Genomic DNA, 25,960 nt, shown 5'->3' with positions numbered 1-25,960 from the left:
CCCCGTTGAGGAAACATATCAGAACCACAAGCAGCCTATAGCATGCACAGGCTTTATCACTACAAGGAGCTATAATTTCCCTGAAATCATAATGTAAAGTCTGGCGGAAATGGGGACAAAACCTAAGAAGGTCGATCCACTGTAAACTTCTTGCTCTGCTGAGTTTGGTTGCTAGACCTTTACCTATATACAAAGAAGGAAGGACCTGTCAATCAAGCTTGGCAGGGACAATCTGACAAGAAGCCAGCCTCCTTGGCATTTTTGGGTTGTCCATAGAAAAACATGGCGTTCTTCCAGAAATAGCATCACCCCTGTCCTCAATTAGGATGTGCGTTTTACAGCTCAGTTCCATTGAAATGAATGGAACTAAGTTGTAATACCACATACATCCCGAGAACAAGGGTGATGCTGTTTTTGCAACAAAAAAAAAAAATAGCTGTGTATTTTTCTAATTCTGGATAACCCTTTATAACTATCATTTTTCTCAAACGATACAGTTTTTGGCTATCTTCACACAACGTAAGTAAAGTATTAATCATGGCAGTTGTTGCAGATTTGCAACACGGCCGTGATTAATACTTTACCTACATTGTGCTGCAGCTGAGCGAATCATGGCCGGAGTGTATACACATAGTATACACTCCAGCTGGGATTGCTAGCGGCGCCACAAAAAAATGGAGCATGCGACTCTGGCCGCACGCTCCATTGTGTGCAGCGGGGAATTTAGATGCAGGCACACACTGATGCCCTTGCATCTGAATTCAGCAGCAGTGAAGATCATCCGTTCGGTACTGCAGTACCGGCCGTTCTGTGACCCAGCCGGGTCAAAGAACGTCCGGTGTCTTACAAAGTGGAAATATGACCTTTCATAGTAAATCTTAGCTTATTGTAATGAAGAAATTTCTGTTCACTTGCACACTTTGGAAATAGTGAGGATAAGCTCCGGCAGATTCCGTGCATGAATGCTTAATGCTCAAACATTTGTCTGTCCCTTAGACTCCATTTTATGGTCGGGCAGATTCTGCCGTCCGCCCAAAGAATTGACATATCAAGACGGAATTCGCCAGACCATAGAATGCCAGCGGAACCAGCGGAATGTCAAGTGAGTGACAGAATCTAGAGTATCTGTGCCCTAACTTTGCACCACCCTCCTCCCTCCTCCCCACCCTCCTCATCATTAGGAATGTCACTGGCAGGATTTTTCCTATTCCTCTGAAGTGAACACTGCACAGGTGCCTTAACGATCCAGCCCATGTGCCGTTTACTAACAACTGATGAATAGGAGACAATCTGCCCAGGGCATTCCTAATCATGAAGAGGGCGGGGAGGAGGGACAGAGAGGTTGTGCCAGCCTAATGCATACACAGTCTAGGCCACGCTAGTTTGACACGGGGCTGCAAGTCTAAATAGTTGTTTTTAGGACAATAACTGCATCACCTGTTGAACGGACCCCAGGACTGATCTTGGATTGGAAGCAGCTACCTGACGGTTTGGGGTGGGCAGATTGTGAGTACAGAGTCACTTTAAAGGGGTAATCCCATCACCTAAACTTTTGTTAGATGATAGAGAATGCAAAATAAAAGCAGTTTTGCAAATGCTTTGCATTCACAAAATTGCTTTTTTTTCCCAAAAATTTGCCCCCTAGTGTCCATGTAGCGTTGATAGCGGTTGACAAGGTACTCATTCGGTCAGGAACTTGGGGAACTTTAAGTAGAATTTTGATCTGCAGGGCTTAGATTGTCCCTGGAGACATAACGTAAACTCCTATTCGGGAGGCTTAATATTTATTTAATGGGTTCCATGTCTCAATGGCAGAAATCCTGCTCCTCTGCTCCTTCTCGACACTAGACCCATGGTTTATGAGAATATACCGCCTCCTTGCTTCTTAAAGGGCCTTGGCTTGTGTAAATCTGCAAAGTTGTCTTGTCCTGTATATTTTCATCAAGCCTGTATATTAGATCCCATTTCTTGTTTGCTGCTGTCTTGACCTTTTCCTTTCTACTGATTAGAGGGGTAATGTTTCTCCTCTCCTGTAAAGATGCATGAAGATTATAGACCATCCATGCTCCATTGGAGACTCTGGGGAAGAAGGAAATGCAAAGCAGCTCTCTGACATCAACTTCTGGGGGTAGCTGTCCCTTTAAGTCAATGCTCAACTCCCCTGAGAAGCCTTGCAACATGACTGTGAATTTAATAATCCAAACCATAAGGAAGAAGATCTAACAGCTATCAGAAATTGTTATTTTATTTGACAGTAACACTTTAAATTATTGGCATTAGAGTGATCTACAATGACAATCATTGACAGCAGGTGTCAGGCAGTCAGTACTTGGCAGATATGGAGTTGGCTCAGCATTAAAAGAGTTATCCAAGGTTAGAAAGTACTTTCTTGCAAAAACAGCGCTACCCCTGTTGTTAGGTTGTATTTGGTTTTACAATTTAGCTTTGTTCACTTCAATAGAAATGAACTGCAAAACCAACACCCAACCTGAGGAAAGGAGAGGTGCTTTTTCTGAAAGAAAGCAGCCATGTCTGGATATACTCCTTATGTACACCCAATCTTTCTGCACCTGACATATTATGTACATGTATGTACAGTATGTGATATGTTGGGAAAGGGTTAAAGGGGTATGCCTGCGAAAAAAGAAAAAAAAATCTTTCAAATCAACTGGTGTCAGAAAGGGCCAGAGATTTGTAATGTACTGCTTTTAAAATTAAATCTCAAGTCTTCTAGTACTTATCAGCTGCTATATGTCCTGCAGAAAGTGGTGTATTCTCTCCAGTCTGACAATAGGTGTAAAGGTGAAGACCACACAATCCCTTAGTCTCTCCTCCCTGATATAACCATGAGACAAATCATATAGTAACCAAGGAGGCCAACATCCCCAGCGGAGCTCCGGACAATATTGGTTCTCAATCCCTTTATGATGCTGTGCAATATTTAATCAGAAGCCTATAACCCTTTCCATTTAACTATTTATTTTAGTTGCCCTGTTTGCTATGCAGGGAGCAAAGTATATTTTAAAAGACGTCAGCTTTGTCACCCATACTCCTGGGAGACGGCGATACATATGGAACTCGTTCTTGCAGTTCAAACAGAGACAGAAAGTCCTGAGAGTCTATTACATTTAGAATTGATGTGAGTGGCTGACTGCCTAGGAGACAGCAAGCGGCTCAGCACATATTGATTTTTCGTGGGAGAAAGGAGTCCCATAGGAGCTGCGTTTTTTTGAATTGAGAGTATATGGTGTATATGGTGTAAATCAAAAGTAGGGGGCGGACATGTTTTCACTGAATACTTGTATTGTACAAAACTATGCATGAAAACGACTTCACGCAACAGCGGTAACTATACTATACCAAGAAAATATATGAGGTTATATGTATTTAAAACCGCTTTTTGGATACGTGTTTCAAAGCCTATTGCAAAACTACAACTCCCATCATGCCCTGACAGCCGTAGGCTGTCAGGGCATGATGGGAGTTGTAGTTTTGCAATGATGGGAGTTGTCGTTTTGAACAGCTGGATAACCTATCCACTGTTTTGGGTAATGTGACTAATGTCATTATATTGTAAAGTTTTTATACTATAGAGTGAGTTCCCATATTGTCCTGTAGGTGTCACTGTTGCCTATGGTAAAAGACAGGAGAATTATTATGCACAGTTCATATGTTTCTTATAGTTTGTCTTCAACTGCATGGAGAAGGGGAATTGTCAAGCATAACTAGATATAACTTTTTTTTTACAAATTATTTCCATCTCTTTTTTTACTATGTCTAACCTAAAGTTCTATAGTTTAGGTTCACCGCAGTTGCCTATTATGTATCTGTTATGAAGAATGATCCCTTTATGAGCAGAAACTATGGGATAATAGAGAAAGAATGAATGTGGAGATGAAAAAGAAATGGTTTCCAATCAGGTCACTCCACTCATAAAGGAGAAATTATAGTTATAGATAAATACTATGTAATTCCGCCAAAGGTAAAAGTCTTATTGCTCGCAATAAGAGAAACAAAATAATAGTCTTGCTGTTATGATACCTTTTAATGGTTAATAGTTAGCCATATCGTAACTGAAAGACTATTATTTTATTTCTTATCGAGAGCAATGAGAATTTCTTTTTTCCTAATGCAGCGCCAGGTATTAAAGAACAATATGGCAGGAATTGGTTTCCCTTAGGACTTCAGGGTGACACTGTAGGGTTTGTCACTTCTTCTTCTTCTTCTTCTTCCTCCCCCCTCAAGGGAATATAAAAGCAATGGAGTTCTATTAGACTGCAAAAACTTATATTCTTTGCTTACCATCATAAAAATCCTTAAGAATAATACTAAGGGAAAGGCTATGTTCACACTGCCATCAGAGCTTTGGTCCTTCTATCAGATGAAAGAGACTCTGTCAATATGTTTATACTGTCCTATCTGAGGTTAGTATAAACTAGTGACAGAGTGCTGCTGATCCAGAGATATCCTCCTAAATAACATGGACAATACTTGGTCCACTCCATTATGTGTATGAGCCCAGTAGTCCTGGATATTCATGAGCAGCAGGAAATATGGAAAAAAATTGGCATTCTCCTGCATATTAGGAGAACGTCTGAACAGAATAATGTAAGTTATACACCGATCTGTTTAGCATTTCTGACACTAGTTTATGCTGCCCTCATTTAAGGCCGAATAAACCTAGTGGCAGATTTCTTTTAAACAGAAGAATTGCACACTACACATCACTTCCACATAATTCCCTGACACAGCGATGGACCCCATTATAAGGCAATAGGATTGTTGTTTATGGGTCCGACACTGCCAATATAATTTCCATGATAACAAAACACAGCATATTCTATGACTTAGGACCGAAGACGAAATAGTACACATCCACGGTGCTTAAAGTGTCCATGTCAAAAGACACAAGGACATGCGAAAAGTCACAGAGACGTGTCAAAGGTTGGTCAGGGTCTGGGAGTTCGGACACTAACCAATCAATAGAATGAGGCGGGAGAGGCCTTAGAATTTCTCTCCCCGTCTTGCTACAGGTAATAGACTCTATAATAAGTTCACCCTGACACTCAGATTCTTTTTTCCTTTCTGATATGGCCCTCCTAATACAGACAACATCCCCATGATGCTCCTGGCTTTACAAAAACCAAGAAGATGAGCCCAATTTAAGCTTAGTGAGTGATAGACCAATTACATGAATTGCACTGTAGAGGGTAAGTGTGTTCCTATGAGACGCAGCTTCAGTCCCTCTCCTTGTGATAGGTGGAAACTGGATCTCATAAGACACAGTAGAGAATCTGCACACAAAAAATAGCAGAGAGTGGTGTGATCACCATAGGGGCTCACCCACTATATTACTGCACTCCTGGTTCCTCAGGTAAAAAAAAAGAAAGGCAAAACCTGGTGGTAAGAGGAAGGGTCTGGTAGGTACCAGGAGGAATTTGATAAGTGATGAGGTAATTCCTGTTCACCAAAGGTTATCAATTGAGGACTCATCTTCCAAGGCATGCAATTTACTGGTGGTACTGGGGGCTAACTGCAAAAATGAAATGTCTAAAAATGTATAAAGCACCTGAGTAGGGCTAAAACAAATTACACTACAGTAACTACTAGTAACTCAGCATTATATGTAAAAAAAAAAATAATAATTTTCCCCTTCGTTAAGTATATCAATAGCAGTAAAAGCTCAGTCTTTTCTGAAAGAGCACACTAAATCTGCCCATAGTCATTAAGTCACATGGTACAATTTTGGCTGCCTGCCACTGCTAGACTTCAAATCACAAAAAGAGCTCCCTCTAGTGGAGATTGCAGGAATCCAGAATTCTAAATTCCAGAATAAAGACATATGCTCCATATACCTCAAATTAGATTATTCAATCATTTAAAATAGCTTAGGGTTCCCCGATCACACACTGTTCCTGAGATATGTGGGATTATAGTTTGGCAATTCAGAACACAGTCAGATGGGCATAGAATTAATTTTAATAATGGAAGTGAATGTCACATGATGGACATGATTATATAGTCAGGGTGTGTGTATAAGGCTACATGCCCCTCAATGTAAAACATTCACAGCCACTGACCCTAAACTAAAAACCCACTTATCTTAGGAACAGGAGGGCATATCAAAGAACTGCAGAAATCAGGGCTTCATAAGCTTGTCATTTTGGACAGTGGAAAACAAACTGATCGGTTGAGGTCCAACTGCTGGGACCTTCACTGATCCTAGGAATGGGAACAATGGGGAATATTGTCCCTGAAGTGAAAGGCGTGCAAGGCCAGGGCCTTCATTCTCTATGGGACCGCTGAACATTGACGAACCCTGAACTCGGAAACATGTAGCAGCCCCATGGACATTTCTGGAGCAAGTATGTCCCCAATCTCGGGATCAGTGGGGATGAGGATCTTGGGACCAGCTTGTTATCCCTACTCCCATTTTAAGAATGAGAATGTTAGGAACCTGGAGCATGCTGATATGGAGGTAGTATGTATATTACCACCAGTAAAGGAGAGAGTATGGCTAATGTAACAAGATACCCCCCTGTAATACTCCCAGCTTGCCTGGTCAGCCTCAGGGCCATTAGGGCAGGTTGGCAACAGCTGTAGAGACACAAGTTGGAATCGGCTGATTTAGAGTTATACTGTGAAATTGTCCGTGAAAACGTTATAGTTAATACTAATCTAACCACTTAAAGAGCTTAACAATTAGAAGTGAATAACCGTATGTGTTTGTTCCAGCATTAATCTCCACCCATTGAGTAAATCGCTTCTTCACTTATGTGAACTATGATTTCATCAAACTAGTTTTCTTTTTACAACTTTAAATAATACTGAAATCACATTAAATGGCCACCGTGGGTCATCCATGAATGTACAAGATTGATGTCCTACTGAGTAAGTGACATTTAGCGAATAAAGGAACCTCATTTACAGCAGATATGCAGATTGTTATGAAGAGTTCACGAGGCTGAAAATTGACATGGTGATAGCGGCAGGGGGGTAAAGTTTAGTAAGTAACAAGAGGATAGGGACTGATGATGTACTGTATGCATCATCACTGTAGACAGTGCTCAATACTGTAGTTCTGGTCTCCATGTGTCACTAGACATGAGTGACTACACCCAAGTTTTCTGGAGAAATTTTCACTTGATTTTATTTAGATTTGATGGGGAATTAGGATTCATACAGTGACAGGGACTTGTCATAGGTGACCGAAATAATGGAAAAAATAAACATGGATGAATTCTAACTCTCAAAAGGTACTGATATTACTTGAGGAGATCCATCAAGCAAGTATGGAGTCTTTAGGGCAATGCTACCTTGGGAAAAGTATAGAAAATACTGTAGCTCCTCTTCAGAAGGAAGTTGTCTCTCTTGTGTCACCTATAGAGATGATCGAACAGCGGAAAATCTTAGGTTCTATAGAACTCGAACCTTGTCGAACCTTCCGCATTTGATTCCCGATGCCTTCCCGATCCGTGGGGAAGGAGGAGACAGCCTGGGTACCGCCTGGAATTCCAGGAGACAGCCTATTACCTAGGCTGAATCCCAAAATTCTAGGCGGTACCAAGGATGTCTCCTCCTTCCCCACGGACTGGGAAGGCATCGGGAATCAAATGCAGAAGGTTCGACAAGGTTCGAGTTGTATAGAACCTAAGATTTTCAGCTGTTCGATCATCTCTAGTCATCTATAGGTGGATGTTCTGTAAATCAAGAGAGACCTATAGGTGAAACTACGGTGACAGTTTAGTTCTAGAGAAGAGCTATTTTGCATATTTTTCCCATGTAGCCTTGCTCTAAAGACCTCTGGCTTGACAGCAGGATCTCCATGTCTACTTTTCTTCATCATTTTGACGTTCAAGACATGAAGGGCACATGAAGATGGGGCTGCTATGTGCTTCTTTCAAAGCATCCTGGTTTTTATAGATCCTCTGAGATGATGGAAATTTCCAGACATTTAGGGGAACATTTACTAAAACTTACGACAGGAGCGTATGCCAGGGAGAAGGCACAAATTCGCCCCTTCTCCCTGGTGTATTGCTTCTGCATCTCAACTCTCTGGATGGGCAGGAAGGGGGGCCTTGCCGGCGCAGAAAGGATGGCAGGAGGTGTAAATCGCAGGCGTAAATCATGATCCATGATCCAAAATTTGGTATGCCGGGTGCAGGTTTGGTCTTGATAACTCCCCTTGATAACCCACCGATCTCCATATTGGGACGTGGCTTCTGTATTATGAATAGAATAGGTACGTCACGTGACCTGCGGCTTTATTCATTCCTAAGGAGAGACAGAAAGATGGAAAGAAGCCAGGGGCCCAATACGGGAATCAGCAGGGGTGTACAGAGGTCGCATCCCCTGCAATTTCCTACCTGATTTTCCTGGAATACCCCTTGAAGTATTTCCTGTTTTCTGTGGTTTATAGTTCATTTGATCAAACTTTGTGTGATCTGAACCAAGGCATTCATTGGCAGTACCACTGCCTCTATAGTGGACACGGTGCTCACTGGACATGCCGGAGGCAGACTAGTGGCTGCCTAATCTTTCCTGCACTTGTTAATGTTATATCACTTAGCAATTTATTATAAGACCCTTTAATTGCTGCAATTAAAGAGGCTCCTGGGACTTAATAGCCGTGCATATTTTTATAGAATTCTCATAACTACCCAACTGGTTATCATTAGAGCCACAGTTGTAGGACATCTTTGATCTTGAAAGTATGCTTTGCTATAATTACACAGAGATAGCATTGACACCAGTACCTTTGCGCGTCAGGTGACACAAAGACCCATTGACACCTACGAACACACAGGTATTATAACGGCACATGGTAGGTAGGGGTGCCTTGTTAAAAATTTTGCACTGGATCCCTACTTACACCATTCTTATGTCTACGTGTTGTCATTACCTATATAAAATCTTATAATAATGGAAGTTTCTCTCTTTTGATATTTCCCTGAACTCCATTGAGAGTGTCTCCCTTTTTTGGTGCCTCTCGAGCCCTCCTTGTAACGTTCCTGCCTTCAGTACCGAATACCAATCTATCACTGGGTGTTTTCAAGCACAGCGAACTGGCAGCTTGAGTTCCAGGAAGTCAGTCCAGACAATAATTATTGTATTCTTTTCATCCTTAAAGTAAGGAACGTTAAACAAGCAATTACTGCATCATTCATATTATCTAATTATAATTGGTAATCAGCGGTTTACCGCCGCGGCATGAAAGGATCCGTCTGTCCCACTGGGATTTGAACCTGCAACCCCGATGTCACACACAGATGTTTTATACACTATAGGAGCTTAACTTGGTGGAACTGCTATTGAACTTGGGAAAACAGTAAAGCACTTACACTTATTATATGTAAATGAGCTCTGGGGGAAAAAAAATCTCTAATGCCAGAACCTAAAAGCATGAAACATCTGCCCATAGGTAGGTGACTATTCCTTTAGAGGAAGACTGTAAATTCATGGCTCTTTAATGAAACAGTCATAAGGTAGTTAGTTCCAATTGGTGGCACTAGAGTTTTGTTTCAGCAAAGAGCTAATTTGAATAATGTTCCCAAGGAGCATTGCCTGTAAGGACTCTATCACACAGGGGAGATATCGGCTGACCAGGCTAAGGCTCCATTTACATGGAGTAAAACTGGCGGAATTCTGCGGACATGTCCATTCTTCATATGATCAACCAAAATTAACCCCTAGTTTACAATGATACCAAACAAAACCAATTGAATTAATTATGCACAAACTTTATTTCATCTATGATTCCCAAAGTATCCCATAAAATCAACACATACACAATAGACATTTAAAAACAAGGTGGAGGGGTATCATAACATCAAGATTACATAAATATTAGTGCATGTACCAGGTAGGACTAAACTGGTATACAAAATAAATAACAAAGTGCTGTGCCTATAAATAAATAAGTAAATCCATACACATTTGGTCCTTAAAAATGCCAATCAGGGGCTATATTGCCAATACTACATGGTCAATGAACCACTAACAAACAGCACAAATCTTTCTCACTCCTGTGCGTTCACATGTACAGGATCTGCAGCAGATTTGATGGTGCAGATTTGAATCTGCAGCAGATTTGATGGCCCAGAATTGATTTGCTTTGAATCTGCAGCTTCAAATCTACTTCAGATCCTGTACATGTGAACGCACCCTTAAAAAAAATTAAAACATGATGTGTCCGTGTGTGGTCATCCAAAGGTTGTGAGGTGGACTGCAGCCTGATGAGCATTTTTGTTAAATCTTTGGTTTGATTAAAATGTAAATTAGGAGGTTTGATGCATTGTGGGCGGGGACTACAGCCCTCTGTGCACTGATCCGACCATCCCCGCTCATAAGTATTCATCCAGCGCTCTGGAATGGTGAGTCATTGCAGAATGCAAGATGAATATTTATGAGGAGCCAACAAACAGAGCGGACTAGTGCAGTAGTCCTGCCCCCACAGCACCAAACCATGTAGCTTACATATTAATTAAATATTTAATAAAAACCATGCTGAGGATGAAAGTAAGAAAACTACATTCATTCTCAGCATCTTATGTGATATGGGAAGATACCAGCAGGTTAGAGTCTTCTTTAAAATTTCACTGTAAAGCCCCTGTAGGAGTTCAAGAAAACCCAGAACTGGGGGGTGTTCATCATTGGAAACAAATGGTTGTCTTATCACATAGGGGAGATATACTATATACTATATGGGCCAATATGTTGCCACCCAGTAGTAATAATTTTTCTAGCACGATGTGAATATATACTAGATTTGTATTGTGATTTTTGTATTGTGACAAATTGGAGATCTTAAAGGGGAACTTGTTTTCTATTAAAAGTACATTAAAAGTTATATAGATGTGTATATACAATGTATTACTGTCTCTGTGCAGGTCTGCCACACTGGTAGCTGATAGAAATCCAGGAAGTGAAAAAAATGGCCTCTGTGCCAATTCACAATTGTCTCCTGCTCCTTCTGCTCTCCCCCCTTAGGAGACAAATATTCCATGTCTCTGTCTCACATTGTGTGTTTGCTGAGATCAGGCTGATGATGCAGACAGAGGGCAGGGCGTGATCTCACAGGAGGCTGGATCCCCCAATCCCCTGAGTGATTCACCATCTCTGAACAACCAGAAGCAGGTGCAGCACTAATTTTACTGATTGTGATGGGTTGTGACTGTGGTGATAAGCTGAGGGAAAGCATTGCATTCTGGGAACTGTTCAACCAGGAAGGACAGAAACACAATACAGAACAACCCCCCCCCCCCCCCCTCAAACAAATAGATTTTTGGTTGTTTCAAAACTGGGATAGATAGATAGATAGATAGATAGATAGATAGATAGGTAAGTAATGCTATGTGCTTCTGCAGAAGTTTAATTTTTTTTTAACCTCTACCTGGAGTTCCCCTTTAACTAAATTCTCAGAAGGGTAAGGGTGCACACATCTGTTATTGCTATGACATAATGTATCGCCAGATTTGGCAATATTAGCCAATCACTGGGAGGTTCCAAGAATCAGACCTGTTTTTAGGAATTTAACCAGATTTTGTTATAATAAAAATATTTGTGGGCAAGACCCACAGACTGGACTACCAAGTGTAAAAAAAAAAAAAAGAGTTACATTTCTGTGTCAGATACCTGCTCCAAAATATTTGCATTGCCCTTTCTATAAATGCAACCATCAAAATATTTGTTAGTTGAGGTTATCCACTAAATTCCATCTGCTTAGATTTCACTTGTATCAATGGAAACTCAGTTGCAGGTGTCCGCATGCCTCTGTAATCCAAACATTGCTATCTAGATTATAATCCCATAGAAATAGGTAACATGAGATTGTTTATCAGGATATTACTAAAAGAGTGATTGAGCAGTCTGTTCCTCTTCCCTTGGCTGGGGCCCCCGTTTCCTGTTCTTAATCGCCTCTTGCACCATCGTAGGCTATGTACTGTCGGTCTGACTCCCGTAGAGCAGTCCCTGTGTTGGGTGGGGGGGGGGCATGTATAAATTACTCACAGTATGTCTGGCCTCAGCAAACATTCCCGTTCCGTCTTGGAACTATTTTTGGAGTATATGTTTTTCTAGGTTCCAGAAATAGATTGAAAACAAATTCTTTGGAGAATGTATCAGATTTTTAGGACCACCCACTATCTTGTGGCCCCAGGGGCAGGTGGGATGTGTATATTTTGCTATTAGTGCCTGCACTCTCTTGCTCTGCAGTTTTATTTTCTCTCAATTTCTTTTAGCTGTGCCGATCAATAGTGCTGATATTTCCAAGGGTCAGACATTGTACCTTTATTGATCCGAGGAGCAGCCTGACACAGCTGAAGAGCAGATGAATCCAGACGGATCAATTGCAACCATACCATGTCTAGATGTGAAACATTAAGGTTTATTTAAAGCCATCAAAGCATCATGTGCCCTGGATTTTATCCTCCAAAAAAATGTGTTACAGGACTACGGGAGCAATACAATACAGACAGAATAGTGAAAGGCCATATTGTGCCATCAGCTTGTATCGTCCTTCACTGTAACATTATACTCTATTATGTAATGAATGCATTAGCATACAGTTCATGTCACTTCTTTTTGGTAGTTTTTCTTTTATTAAACTATTGTTATGGAGATAGGGTGAAAAACTGCCCTTACCTCTCAGCTCACCGCTACTCCTATACTAATGCTATGTGGCTTAAGTTCAGCAATGACAGTCTCTGAACATTAAAAATATCCATATTAATGTCCATGTAGCCAATCATTTGCCTCATTGTTCTCTTTAACCCCTTTCCTCCTGGGCATATTTTAGTTTTTGCGCTTTCGTTTTTTCCTCCTCGGGTTTAAAAGGCCATAGCACTTGCATTTTTCACCTACAGACCCACATGAACCCTTATTTTTTGTGCAACTAATTGTACTTTGCAATGGCAGACTTAATTTTTGCATAAAATATGTTGCGAAACCAGAAAAAAATTACAATCACAATCACCTGAAATATTAAATTATCACATTCCTGATCTCGCACTGTAAACGGCGTAAGCGCAAAAAAGTCCCAAAGTGCAAAATTTTTGGTCGCATCAAATTCAGAAAAGAATTTGATGCGACCAAAAATTTTGCACTTTGGGATTTTTTTGCGCTTACGCCGTTTACGGTGTGAGATCAGGAATGTGATAATTTAATATTTCAGGCGATTACGCACGCGGCAATGTCAAATATGTTTGTTTATTTATTTTTATTTATAAAATGGGAAAAGGGGGGTGATTTAAACTTTTATTAGGGGAGGGGATTCTTTATTATTAAAAACACTTTTTTTTTTTACTAACAGTAATTAAAAGCCCCCTGGCGGACTTCTATATACACAGCACTGATCATTGAGATCAATGCTGTGTATATAATAGAGCACCGATATATCAGATCGGTGCTCTATTATAATGGTCTGCTGCAGACAATCTAAATAGATTTCTGATCCGGGATCAGCGTCTTTCCAAAGCTGAGCCCCGGCTGACTCAGTACACCGGGGGGGGGGTTTGACAGCTGCATCTGTCTTAATTAGCGAGCGCTGCCGATCGGCGGCACCCACTAATAACTGCGGTCCCGTGCTGCAGTAAGAAGCCGGGATCCCGGTGGTTCAGAGCGGGGCCACGGCGCAGCCCCTCTCTGAACCTCTCCATCCCCCCGCAGGATGTGCCAGTACGTCCTGCGGAGGGAAGGGGTAAGCGGAGTACGTCCTGCGGAGGGAAGGGGTTAACAGAATGCTCCAGCAAAAAAAAAGATGTTTCGCGTTATGCATAATGCGAAACAGCTGTCACCTGACAACATCATGGCCGATTGGCGTCTTACCTGCTGAGATGTCTGTATACGTGTTTTTATTGCAATAAATGAGCACGCAGTTCTGTACAAGTATGATGGTGAGTGCCGCCCCTTTTTCTTATCAAGATTATATAGATTTGTATTGTACTTCTATTTAGAAATATCACATTATCCATTACTGCAGGAAGTGGCATATTTTTCCACTCTGACACAGTGCTCCCTGCTGCCATCTCTGCCCATGTCAGGAACTGTCCAAAGCAGGAAAGGTTTTCTATGGGGGGTTTCTACTGCTGATCAGTAGTGGTAAGCATGGAGGCCAAACTGTGGGGGTTCGGCAGTGTATCCATGTTTTCCAGGAGTCCCTAGGACATCCAGCCTTTGATGCTGCAGGTCTAATGCCGAGTGTTCAGGTTCGGAGACAGTTGCCAAACCCAAACAGTTCAGCCTTTCCGCTCAACATTACTTGTCATTTCTTGACAGACAGAGGTGGCAGCAGAGCTGAACTTATGCATGTGGAATAGTCCAGATACCTACCTCCGTTCATTACTTTATTTCCAATCATTATTACTGACTTGATGATCTTCTCAGTGAAAATTCAAGTTTATGCACTACAAGTATCTATAATGAAGCTGGGACTATACACAGGCATTGGGACACAATTTGTTTTTAGTAATAACAGAAAAAAGTTGCTTGACAGTCCCATGTATGTCACTCAACAGAGGAAAAAGGTCACACTGCTGGAACATATCATCAAGCTGTGATTAAAAAAACCTATTGTTTGTTTATAATGATTTTTAAGCAACTCAATCTATTCCCGTCCAGAGTCTTGTCGTATCTACAGTGATTTTTTTTTTTAAATTAGTCAATAAAATTTCTGAACGCAACCCTAGTCGATAAGTTATCTAGGGTTATTAGCCTGGTTGGCTTTGTAGCTCCATCTAGTGGAGGAAAGCTGTGGATTTCAGAGTTTATTATTATAGGTTCTTAGGTTTTCTCTGATTATATGGGCATTTGGGTGACTGACTATGTTTATTAAACTAACAGATGTGTCCACCCCTACTTTTCTGCTCAGTTCCTTAAAGGAGAACTATGAGCAGGTTAAACAAATCTAACCTGCTGATAGCCCCCTATTGTGCACGGGTAGCAGAAGAGGATGGTATATATCTTACCTTCCACCTCGGCACTGTTTCTGTGCTGTTAGCAGTGTAATCCTCAGTCCAGAGCACCATTAGGAGCACTGCCCCGCCCCCAGAGCGCCAATCCGGCCCGTCTGCTCCATTGATTATCATTAGAAGGAGTGAGCGGGATCAGAGCTCTGGGGGGAATCAGTGCTCCTAACGGTGCTCTGGACCGAGGATTACACTGCTAACAGCACTGGAACGGCACCAAGGAGGAAGGTAAGAGAAATACCTTCCTCCTCGGCGGCCTGTGTACCATAGGGTTAGATTCATTTGGTGCTTGTGGGAAAGGAATCCACTGCCAGGATCTGTCCCCATGAATACTACTGGAAGCTTTTTTAAGCTATTCTCATATCATTGTGTCTCGGCACCCCACTGCCTGTATCTGTGTCATGCTGCCCCAGGCTTGGACAACATGAAACAGGTGACAAATTCCCTTTAAAGGGGTTGCCCTACTACTAGATGTTACGCCATATCTTTAGGATGTGGGATAACTATTTTAAGGCGCTTGTGATTATAACTTTCAAAATCTAAATCAGATTCCACCTTTCATTCCTCACAGAGTCTTTGAAAAATGAAAGGTGGTCAACTAAGACAATTCTACTTTACTCCAGTTTGATAAATCTCCCCCATTGAGCCGTCACTCTCTGTAGTGGCCGTAATTCCTGTGTTCAGTCTGTTTTTTTTTTCTTTTTTTTTTTTTTTCAACCAGCACAAGTCAGAAAATCTGCCTTCAGGAGACTGAACCTGGATTTCTGGTAAGTTCAGCTTTGTTTTACAACAAGAAAATAATGAATGTGTATTGCAAACTTGCTTTATATCACATCTAGTATCGATTTAGATTTTAAAAGTTACAACGACAGGTACACTTTAATTTAAAAATTCCAACTTTTCATTTCAGGATCTGCAATGCACAAATATCCCATTCTAAGCAAATACATTCTGTATGTGTGTGTACACACAGGGATCATGTGCTGATGTATAATATAAACACATGTGAACAGATTTTGGTTGCCAGTTCTTATGATAACGGGAAACCCGATGTAGACAATTCCAAGTTCTCTGAGATGACAGTGACCTTCAGTGGGTAATGCAGCAGCCTACTGTACTAATATAAGTCTTACATACTAGGCGCGCCAGCTATCAGCTCTGTGAATGCAGGATTTTCAAGTAAATGTATCCAGCACTGCATTGAAACCCCTTGACTTTAACCTCTTAAGGATGGAGCCAATTTTCGTTTTTGCGTTTTCGTTTTTTCCACCTTGTGTTTAAAAGGCCATAGCACTTGCATTTTTCCACCTAGAAACCCACATGAGCCCTTATTTTTTTGCATCACTAATTGTACTTTGCAATGACAGGCTGAATTTTTGCATAAAGTACACTGCGAAACCAGAAAAAAATTCAATGTGTGGTGAAATTAAAAATAAAAAAAAACGCATTTCTTTTTTTTGGGGGGGGGGTATTTGTTTTTACGCTGTTCGCCCTGGGGTAAAACTGAGTTGTTATGCATGTTTTTCAAGTCGTTATGATTACAACGATATGTAACATGTATAACTTTTATATTATCTGATGGCCTGTAAAAAATTCAAACCATTGTTAACAAATATACGTTCCTTAAAATCGATTCCATTCCCAGGCTTATAACGCTTTTATCCTTTGGTCTATGGGGCTGTGTGAGGTGTCATTTTTTGCACCATGATGTGTTCTTTCTATCGGTACCTTGATTGCGCATATATGACTTTTTGATCGCCTTTTATTAAATTTTTTTCTGGATTTGATGCGACAAAAAATGCGCAATCTTGCACTTTGAGATTTTTTGGCGCTTACGCCATTTACCGTGCGAGATCAGGAATGTGATTAATTAATAGTTCGGGCGATTATGCACACGGCGATAGCAAACATGTTTATTTATTTATTTACTTTTATTTAAAACATGGGAAAAGGGGGGTGATTTACACTTTTATTAGGGGAGGGGGCTTTTTACTAATAACAAATTTTTTTTTTTTTACAGATATACTAGAAGCCCCCCCGGGGGACTTTTAGTATATATACTTTGATCTCTCATTGAGATCTTTGCAGTATAGTTATACAGCAAAGATCAATGAGATCGGCACTCAGATGCTTTTGGCTGCTGCAGCCGAAAGCATCCGAGTGCAGAGCCAGGATCAGAGCCATTTTGGCGAAGACCCCAGCAGGAGTAGGATGTGTGGATCGCTCCTCCGGGACAACCAGGGAAGTGCTGCATACTGTATTCGGATGCAGCTGCCAACTTTGACAGCTGCATCCGATTACTGAATTAGCGGGCACGGCGATCAGACCATGCCCGCTAATAGCCGCGGTCCCGGGCTACACGCGGCACCCGGGATTGCGGCGGTTCATAGCGGGGTCGCTGCTCGGCCCCGCTCTGAACACCTCTTGCGGACGCATGACGTACCGGTACGTCATGCGTCCTTAAGAGGTTAAGTCATGCCCCTTTCAAGAATCATTCAAGTGAGGCACAAAAAGTGTATGAAATACAAAATAAATCCAGCAAAAGGCGTGAATGTCATTTTCACATAGCGCAAAACTGGCCTTGTAAATCTCCTCTAGTGTCTGTACAGTACAGTGGTACCATGGTTTAAGAGTAACTTGGTTTAAGAGCGTTTTGGTTTAAGAGCTCACAGTTTTTCAAAATTGTGACTTGGTGTAAGAGCTCCCTGTACTGGGTGGGAGGGGGAGTGGGGGAGGGGCATGGTCTGCATAGCGGGGGTCTACAGCACTGCACTCTGGCCCAGGAAGTCTCCCTCCCAAATCATAGCAGATCCACTTCAGGCTGGGGCTTACATCAGGGGACAGGAATGTGGAGGTAATCTCTCCATAGCTGTAACCCCTCCCTCCCCGGACAGAGTGCTGCTATACTGTGCCCACATATGTTCAGCTCATTCCTTCATGTTCCCTGCAGTCTCTGTCAGTCCTCATTGGTCTATGCTGAACACACACCCCTTTCCCCATTGCTGTCATGTGACCACACAGACCTCTGGCAGCAGCCCTGCTTCTCTATTCTAGCCTGTTGTGCTACACTACTACATTGTGGGGATCTGCAGTTCCATCCTGTATCTACAAACTGCTGCTGTTTTTCAGGTTTATGCACTTAAAATACATTATACTCCACATGCTGATTGCTATACTGTATAGTAACTGATAATATCACATATTCAGCTGTGTATAAATGTTTGTTTCATTTGCCTTACCTGTTATTCAGAATATAAAATATTTTTTTTTGGGGGGTGTGGAACCAATTGTCTTCATTTCAATGATTTCTCATGGGAAAATTTGCTTTGGTATAAGAGTGGATTTGGATTACAAGCGTGGTCCCGGAACGAATTATGCTCGTAATCCAAGGCACCACTGTATTTAAAATGTCTTTTTATTCAAACTTTGTTTGTTAACCCCTTGGTGACAGCCTATTTATATTATGTCACTAATGGGCTTTGCGCTAGGTTGCTGCCCTTTATGGGGGTGGCCTAGTAGCCCAGTCCGAGTCTATTTGGCTGTCAGTAGGACAGTTGGACTCCCACATTACCTGGCAGACTCGGAAAACAATATGAGACAATTTAACCTATTATATGCCCTGGTTAAAATACGAGTGAGGCATGTAATGGATCAGCAGGGCATTAACATTCTATTGGCAGCCTGGAAACCCAATCACCAGGTGCAGATGGTTTTCCATGGCAACCAGGGGTCTGCTGAAGGCCATGTATGTGCCAGTGTACAGCTGTGTATACATCTCCTATATATAGGCAGGTTCTGTTCAAACAGTAGGTCTGGGTTCCCATGATGGCTACCAAAACAAGTATATAAAGGAAAAAGTGCAATATTAACAGGCAATAAAATACTAATACAGGTACGGGCACACAACTCTCTCGAATGAGGAACTGATAAGCACAAATAATACACACAGTCACATTCAGGCTGTGTGAGAGCACACTGGTATAATGATATATGAGGGTTGATAACCAAATTGATATAAATACAACAGGTATGTGCCCATTAAAATATTATTGTGCCTATAAAGGTCCATAGCAAACCAGTACTGGTGTGAAAAATCTCACCAGAGTCATAGGATACTATTACCCGGCCCGATGGTGGACCGATAACAACTGTAAACGAGCGCCGATCTGTTACATTGGCGCTCGTTTACTGGGCCTATTAGACGGCCCGATAATCGTTTTACAAGAGTTGCATGGACATTGTTACCTGCGTAAACTGCATACATTACCTATCCATGGTCCAGGGCTCCTCTTGCGGTCCACTTCTCTCGGGGTCCCGCGCGCTGCAGCTTCAGAGCAGCCTGTCTTAGCTGACAGGCCGCTCAGCCTCTCACTGGTCGCAGCTAGTGATTGGCTGAGCAGCCTGTCAGTTAAGACAGGCTGGTCTAAAGGTGCAGAGCGCGGGACACGGGGAGAAGCAGAACGAAGGAGCCCTGGACCATGGATAGGTAATGTATGCCCTTTGCAAATCGTCAGCCGCCGTCCGCGCACTGCTATTACACGCAGCGATGCGCGGTCGGTACCTGACAATTATAGGTCCAAACCAATATCAACGATCAGGCTGATCATGTGTTTATTACACGGAACGATAATCGGCCGGATAGGGCAGTGTAATAGGTCCCATATGGACTATACTTCACCTATGACCAGCAGTACATAACAGGAGCACACAGGAACCCCACTTCAGACGCTGACACACGTTTTGCCTCACATCTTTCTTAGGCGTTTATGTGTTAAAAAAGTGCAATTACAACAGGCAGGAAAAATAATGGTTATGAGTAGAGATGAGCAAATTACTTGGATATTCGTTCTGCGAAGTTCACGAATATTCGCACCAATTTTTGAATATTCGTAAATTGCATACAAACGAATTTCATTAAAAATAGTGACGAGCGAACATGTTTGTGAATGTTGGTATGTTCGTACAAACATGCCGCTAATTGTCCATGTTCGCCGATACGAACAATTTGTTTGCTGATCAGATGAGTATAATAATCATTTTCGAACATGCGAACGTTTATCTTGTGATGTACGCAACTGTGTAATATTCGCAACTGTGTAAGTGTAAGCTAACATGTGCGTTTGCTATTGAAGCCGCCATGTTTAGCGAATTTGCAAAGCAAAACTGGCGAATTTGTAAATCGCAATGAGGCAAATTAAATGCCCGATTCGCTGCGAATCGGAATTCATCAGATTCGCTTCACTGATCTCTAGTTATGAGTGATGTGTTAAAAGGAATCAAGTCCCACCCTATACTATTTGTACCAATAAAGTGCCTAAAGGTAAAGTTTGAAAATATGAAATATGTCTGTAAAATTGTAATATAATGTCTGAGTTAATAACCTACAGTTAGACCTGAATAATGAAATCACAGCCTGCCATAAAGCGTCGTTTATAGTCGTTCACAGACAGGTCAGTATTTGGAAGGGCTTGCAAAGGGAACGATTCCAGTAATAACATTATAATAGCATGAGGCTATTAAAGTGAATCAAAAATTATTTTAACAAAGTACTGTGGCTTCAAAAGCAGATTTTTGCATTAGTTACAGAATAAAGCAAAGGATTTCCAGATAATAAAAAAGTTTATGCCCCCAATGGCACCAGTTCTAGATCCTAAATTGTATCCTATAAGCGTCCTAATAGCTATAACTATTTGAGCAGAATCTATAAATACTCTTACAATAAAAGACTCCTTTAGGGCAGAGGTGGATTATAAAGGGAACAGGAATATATTGGAGGTGTGAAAGGGAAAACCAATTATAAGCTGCAATTTTTAAGTTAGTAAAATCAGGTCAGACTAAGGAAATAGTGTGCAGTTATATTCCTGACTGAGTTAAATCTAATTCTTGTTGTTGCAAACACCAGCAGATTCTTAGGTTAAAGTGTACCTGTCATTATATAAAAAAAAAAATTGAGATATCAAAAGTTTTGATTGGTCGGAGTCTGAGTAACCAGACCCTATCCGATCAGTAGAACAATCAACCGCATGCTCCTCTCCCCACACTAAGACATAGATGACCCCATAGGCTCACAATGGAAGTCCATCTAGGTCACATGACACAGAGCAGGGAGTAACTGTACGTTTACTTCTCCCAATTCGTTCTTCTGATAAGTGGCAGTCTGATCACTCCCCGATTGATCAAAACTTTAGATTTGTCTCTTTGTTAAACTTATAGGACTCATAAAATTAAATATTTTTGCATTTGATTAAGGAAAATTGCCTCCGTCTGCCTCCCTGCTCTTTCCCTCGACAGTTCTTTGTTAGGTAACCGACCACTTTTCTGCTCTACAAGTAGTAGTTTGACTGGTGTTTATATATTTTGTTGAGGCATAGCCTTAGGGGCCTATTCCACAGAGCGATAATCGACCGAATCGGAGTGATAATCGGTCAAATCGGCCCGATCACCGTTCATTTAGGTTCAGACCTAAAATCATCGTTCGCCACCAGCGCATCACTACGGTGGAATAGCAATGCGTGCCGGCGACTGACAATTTCAAATCATCATACATTACCTGTCGGGGCTGCAGGTCTTCTCTCCCGATCCTGCGCCGCAGCAGCTTCAGAGCAGGGCTGTCTGAACTTACAGACCGCTCAGCCAATCACAGGCCGGGAACCGTCGCGGCCAGTGATTGGCTGAGCGGTCTGTCAGTTCAGACAGCCCCGCTCCGAAGCTGCTGCGGAGCAGGATCGGGAGAGAAGGAGAAGACCTGCAGAACGGACAGGTAATGTATGAAACAAGGGCTGCAAGGCCATCGATAACGGTAATGTCTCTGCAGCCCTCGCTAAACAATCATCGGGGCCGTGGAATAGGCCCAGTAAACAAGCGCCGATCTAGAAGATCTGGGTTTACATATAGTATTATCAGTCAAAACAAGGAGTGGGTCTTTCCATTATAGTCTCTGTGTCAGTTCCAATCCTGGTTTTGGCAAAAAAAAACTCAACCTTACTCTTCAGAAAAAACGGCTAAGCATGGAGCATATGAAAAAAATAAGAAAGAGGATAGATGTGGCAGACTAAAAATTGGTAATTCCAGTTTATAATTATTTATAGGATTTATAGGAAATTTATAGGGGCTGCCTATAAGCTGTCTCATCTGCTAACAAATGAACATATGTTGGTATAATCATCTATATTAATACCTTTCTGTGGTCCTTCATGTTTTCCTCTATTTTTGATGCAAGCTGCTCTGTTGGTGTACATCCTGTCTGGTGTAACTCCTGTAACAGACTTCTTGTTCCTGTGTACAGGACACTCTAGCTGGGAATTCAGCCAACTCTATCTCCCTCCCTTAGAGCATGGCATTATATTCTCGCAGTGAAATGAAAATCCACTGCATGAATGGAGTGCCTTAGACTTTATTATTAATCAGCATTGCTGCAGATTTCACTGTGAAACTTGCAGCGATACAGTACATGTGAATGGGCCCTTAATACCCAACCAGGAAAGATATATAGGTACAGACTAAAATGTATCTAATCAAACCAAACTTTAAAATGCATGTAAAAAGTCAGAAACAACTATACAGTAAAGCGCTTCTTCGTTTTTGCTACAATAAATATCTTCCGCTACAATGCGGGAGGAAAAAAAATCCATAAATATGCATGAGATTCCCATAAACCAGCTTATTTTACCTCCCATAAGCGGCCCAATGGATCCAAACCAGCACGATGGTATATAAAATATATAAAAAGAATTACTTACCCAACATACATTATTCACAAAGGCTCAAAGAAGAACACCAAAAACAAGTGTATCTTTTTTATCATGCAGACAAGAATCGCATCCCGGGTCTCTGGGAGCGCAGCCACTTTTGTTGAGGAACCATTTAAATCTAAAACAGATGTAGCAGCTGTTTTTCGCACCTGTCAGCGCACACCAGTGACTGAAATAATGAGCTAGCCCCCACCTGAGACCTGTATTGGGAGGTGGGGGCATCTTCAGAACAGGAGAGAATACACGGTGCATGTACTATAGTGGCAAAATCTATTGGAGAAATGTACCTCTGCTATCTCCATATGTGTGCCTGAAATATATCATACAGACGCAACACAATGCCACCGCTCTACACTAATGATCTCTTAACAACAAGAGCAACCTTAGTCTCTCCCACCAAATAGGCTCTTGCCGTCAAGAATTATTTCATCAGCTGCGCCACTTTTTTTTTTTTTACAATGACCTGGAATAATTCATGCCTTATATAATGAAACCTCCATCCTGTATCCCCCCCTCCCCCCATGTGCATTCATAACATGGGAAACCCCCTAGTTTAATTACATCTCTGGGAAAAAAAAAATATGGGCTTCTACAGAATGAAAAGTCTCGTCAAACTTGAAGGCGAGGTATGAAAAAAAAAAACAGCAAAAAAAACCACTCTAAACACTCGAAAGCCCGGTACTACAGTCAAACAAAGAGTCCTCTTTCTGGCCATTTAATCTGCTAATTTATTTTTTCAACAAACACATAAATCGAAACACAGCTGTAACCAATGACTAGCAGATCTAGTTCCTCTTCCAGCTGGATCCTGTTCTGCTGAAGCAGCAAGATTTTCTACATTGTTCCCTTTTGTACATCTGGAGAAATCATTTGAGTTCAAAGGTGACAAGAAAAGCTCTTTAAATAAACCCAACCAACGGTGAAGATGCCCAGGCAACCAGCAAATCCCCATCAGGGGGATGCTTATTAAAATAAAGCTTCCATTGAGAGGCGCTCCTTTTTGTGTATTTATACATGTATCTGCCTTGATTTTTTTCCCCCTTTTATCAGCAAAAAAAGCCTAAAACTCCTTTGCCGTTGACTAACTAGCCTTCACCTGTGTTATGTATATTCCCAATTTAAGATGACGCGAAGTTAATACAGTAGGAGACTACTAGATAAATTGATGACTGAGCCCTCAAAATAATTGCCTACACTCTTTGGTATTTTGTGCATTTTGTCTAACAGTTCAACTTTTAAAAAGTTCTTCATCAGTATAAATAACCGCCGCCCATCATGATGAATCTATGCCAAGAGTTTAAAATGACTCTATTATCAAGGTCGCTCAAATATATGTTATGCACCAATAGATCGGCACCGCCACGTTAATTCAAAAGGTGCAGGTCTTTTATCGTTCCACTTTGCTAAGATATTGGCATTTTTTGGTTTATGAGCTGGTCTGGTGCAATGAAGGAGGAGCCAGTGCAAAGCTATCTCCTCCCCATCTGTGACACGCTTTATTAGTATACACGCAAGGGACCTGTGCAGAAGGACTCATACCCTACTCTGTCTTCTTCGACTATGTGGGATCTTGCTGGGCCAGGCCGGGACCTGAACTTTGTTAGATTCACTTTAAGCATCACGGAATCCATAATGCTGGGATTACCATTTACATGATGGATCCAAACAACTGCTGATGAACCCCTATGACTTGCATGCTATTCACACTAGTATTCCATTCTAGTATTTCATAACTTTTGAAGCCAAGAATAACCTTGTATTCTTTCCATTAAAATTACATAAGACTCAAACTCACAGAGGCATGTCAAAAGTTTTGATCGGTCTGGGTCTGATTGTTCAAACCTGTACTGATCATGAGAAAGAGAGGGGAGAGCTGCGGTATTCTTATCATCAAAAGTGATGGAGACCTCAAATGATAGTGTGAACAGAGGCCAAATGTATATTTGAAATCCTTATTTTGTCAGCAACCCCATGAATCTACTCATCTAATTTTATATATATATATATATATATATATATATATATATATATATATATATATATACATATACAAACACACATATCCCTAGGTTACTCATGTAATCTTTTTGGTCCCGTAGAACACAGATGCCAATACTGCGCCCTCCAGCTGTTGCAACTCTACAATTCCCTTCATGCCCTTCCCTTCATTCCCTGGACAGCCAAGGCTTTGTCCAGGCTTGATTGGAATTGTAGTTTTGCAGCAGCCGGAGACCCTCAAGTTTGACACCCCTGCCGTAGAACCTCCAAAGAGGTGAGAATTGCTGACAACAAATGTAGAACTGGAAAATACAAATAAAAAAAATGAATAATTTTAGTAATTCTCACTGTACCTCCTCTATGTAGCAGATTTCTTTATAAAGAATCTCCTGTAGTGCCAGGAACTGATGGAAAGGCCTTCAAGGGATATTGCGGTAGGTGAAACCAACATTTCCTATCTGCTTTTCCAATTATTAATATCTGAAAATAAAAGTTCAGGTGACGTTAATGCAGAGAAATGCAAGTTATTAACCATCAGTGATACAGATTAATGTTATTAGTTTAGATATGATATAGGAATATCATCTTATAACTCTTTTTATGGCAAATAAAGAACCTAATAATGGGATACAATCCCACTTGAACAACGGGACACAATCTGAGCTTAGTTGGGGGAAAGATCAGAAACAAATGAGAAATTACTCTACTGAAAGAGTAGTAGATGCATGGAAGTAACTTCCAGCAGATGTAGTTGGTAAATCTACAGTAAGTGAATGTAAACATGCCTGGGATAAACATATATCTATCCTAAGATAATAAGAAAGGAAATAATATAAGGGCCAACTAGATGGACCAGGTGGTCTTCTTCTGCTGCCTAACTTCTATCTTTCTAGAATTGTGTTTAGACAGACATCCTATTGAGTCTAGACCTTCATCCCTAGATAGCATCAAGAGGCAGAATGCTTTTGGAGATTGGGGATAAGAACTACTGGCCTATCCTCAGCTCTACAATTTTCCTTCCACGGACGAAGTTAGAAAGGATTACATGTTCTTGGAATTTTAACAAAGTAACAAAGTATTCTGCTCCGGAATTTGGAAATAAACACAAAGAGATTCTGTGACCTACAAAAGAAGCTGCACGGATAGAGTAGGTGTGATATCCTCTGTGGTGTGTTACCAGACATAAAGAACAAGGCATGTACTTCCATTTGTAAAATAGAATTATAACATTGCGCCCATAAAAAAAAT

The 25,960-nt window shown here is 41.3% G+C and overlaps 1 long non-coding RNA gene across 2 annotated transcripts in view; it reads right to left on the bottom strand.

Annotated features, from left to right (window-relative positions):
• LOC138767656 (uncharacterized) overlaps nt 1–25,960 on the bottom strand; it is a 271,823-nt gene that overhangs the window by 17,582 nt on the left and 228,281 nt on the right. For both annotated transcript variants that reach the window (XR_011358828.1, XR_011358827.1), the window contains exon 6: nt 25,066–25,192. This is a non-coding gene — a long non-coding RNA (uncharacterized lncRNA). The remainder of the gene's footprint in view (nt 1–25,065; nt 25,193–25,960) is intronic.

This window comes from Dendropsophus ebraccatus, chromosome 11 (genome assembly GCF_027789765.1).
Source record: "Dendropsophus ebraccatus isolate aDenEbr1 chromosome 11, aDenEbr1.pat, whole genome shotgun sequence".
Lineage (NCBI taxonomy): Eukaryota > Metazoa > Chordata > Amphibia > Anura > Hylidae > Dendropsophus > Dendropsophus ebraccatus.
Note: the sequence above shows the minus strand (reverse complement) of the source record. Positions and strands in the feature narration are given on the sequence as shown.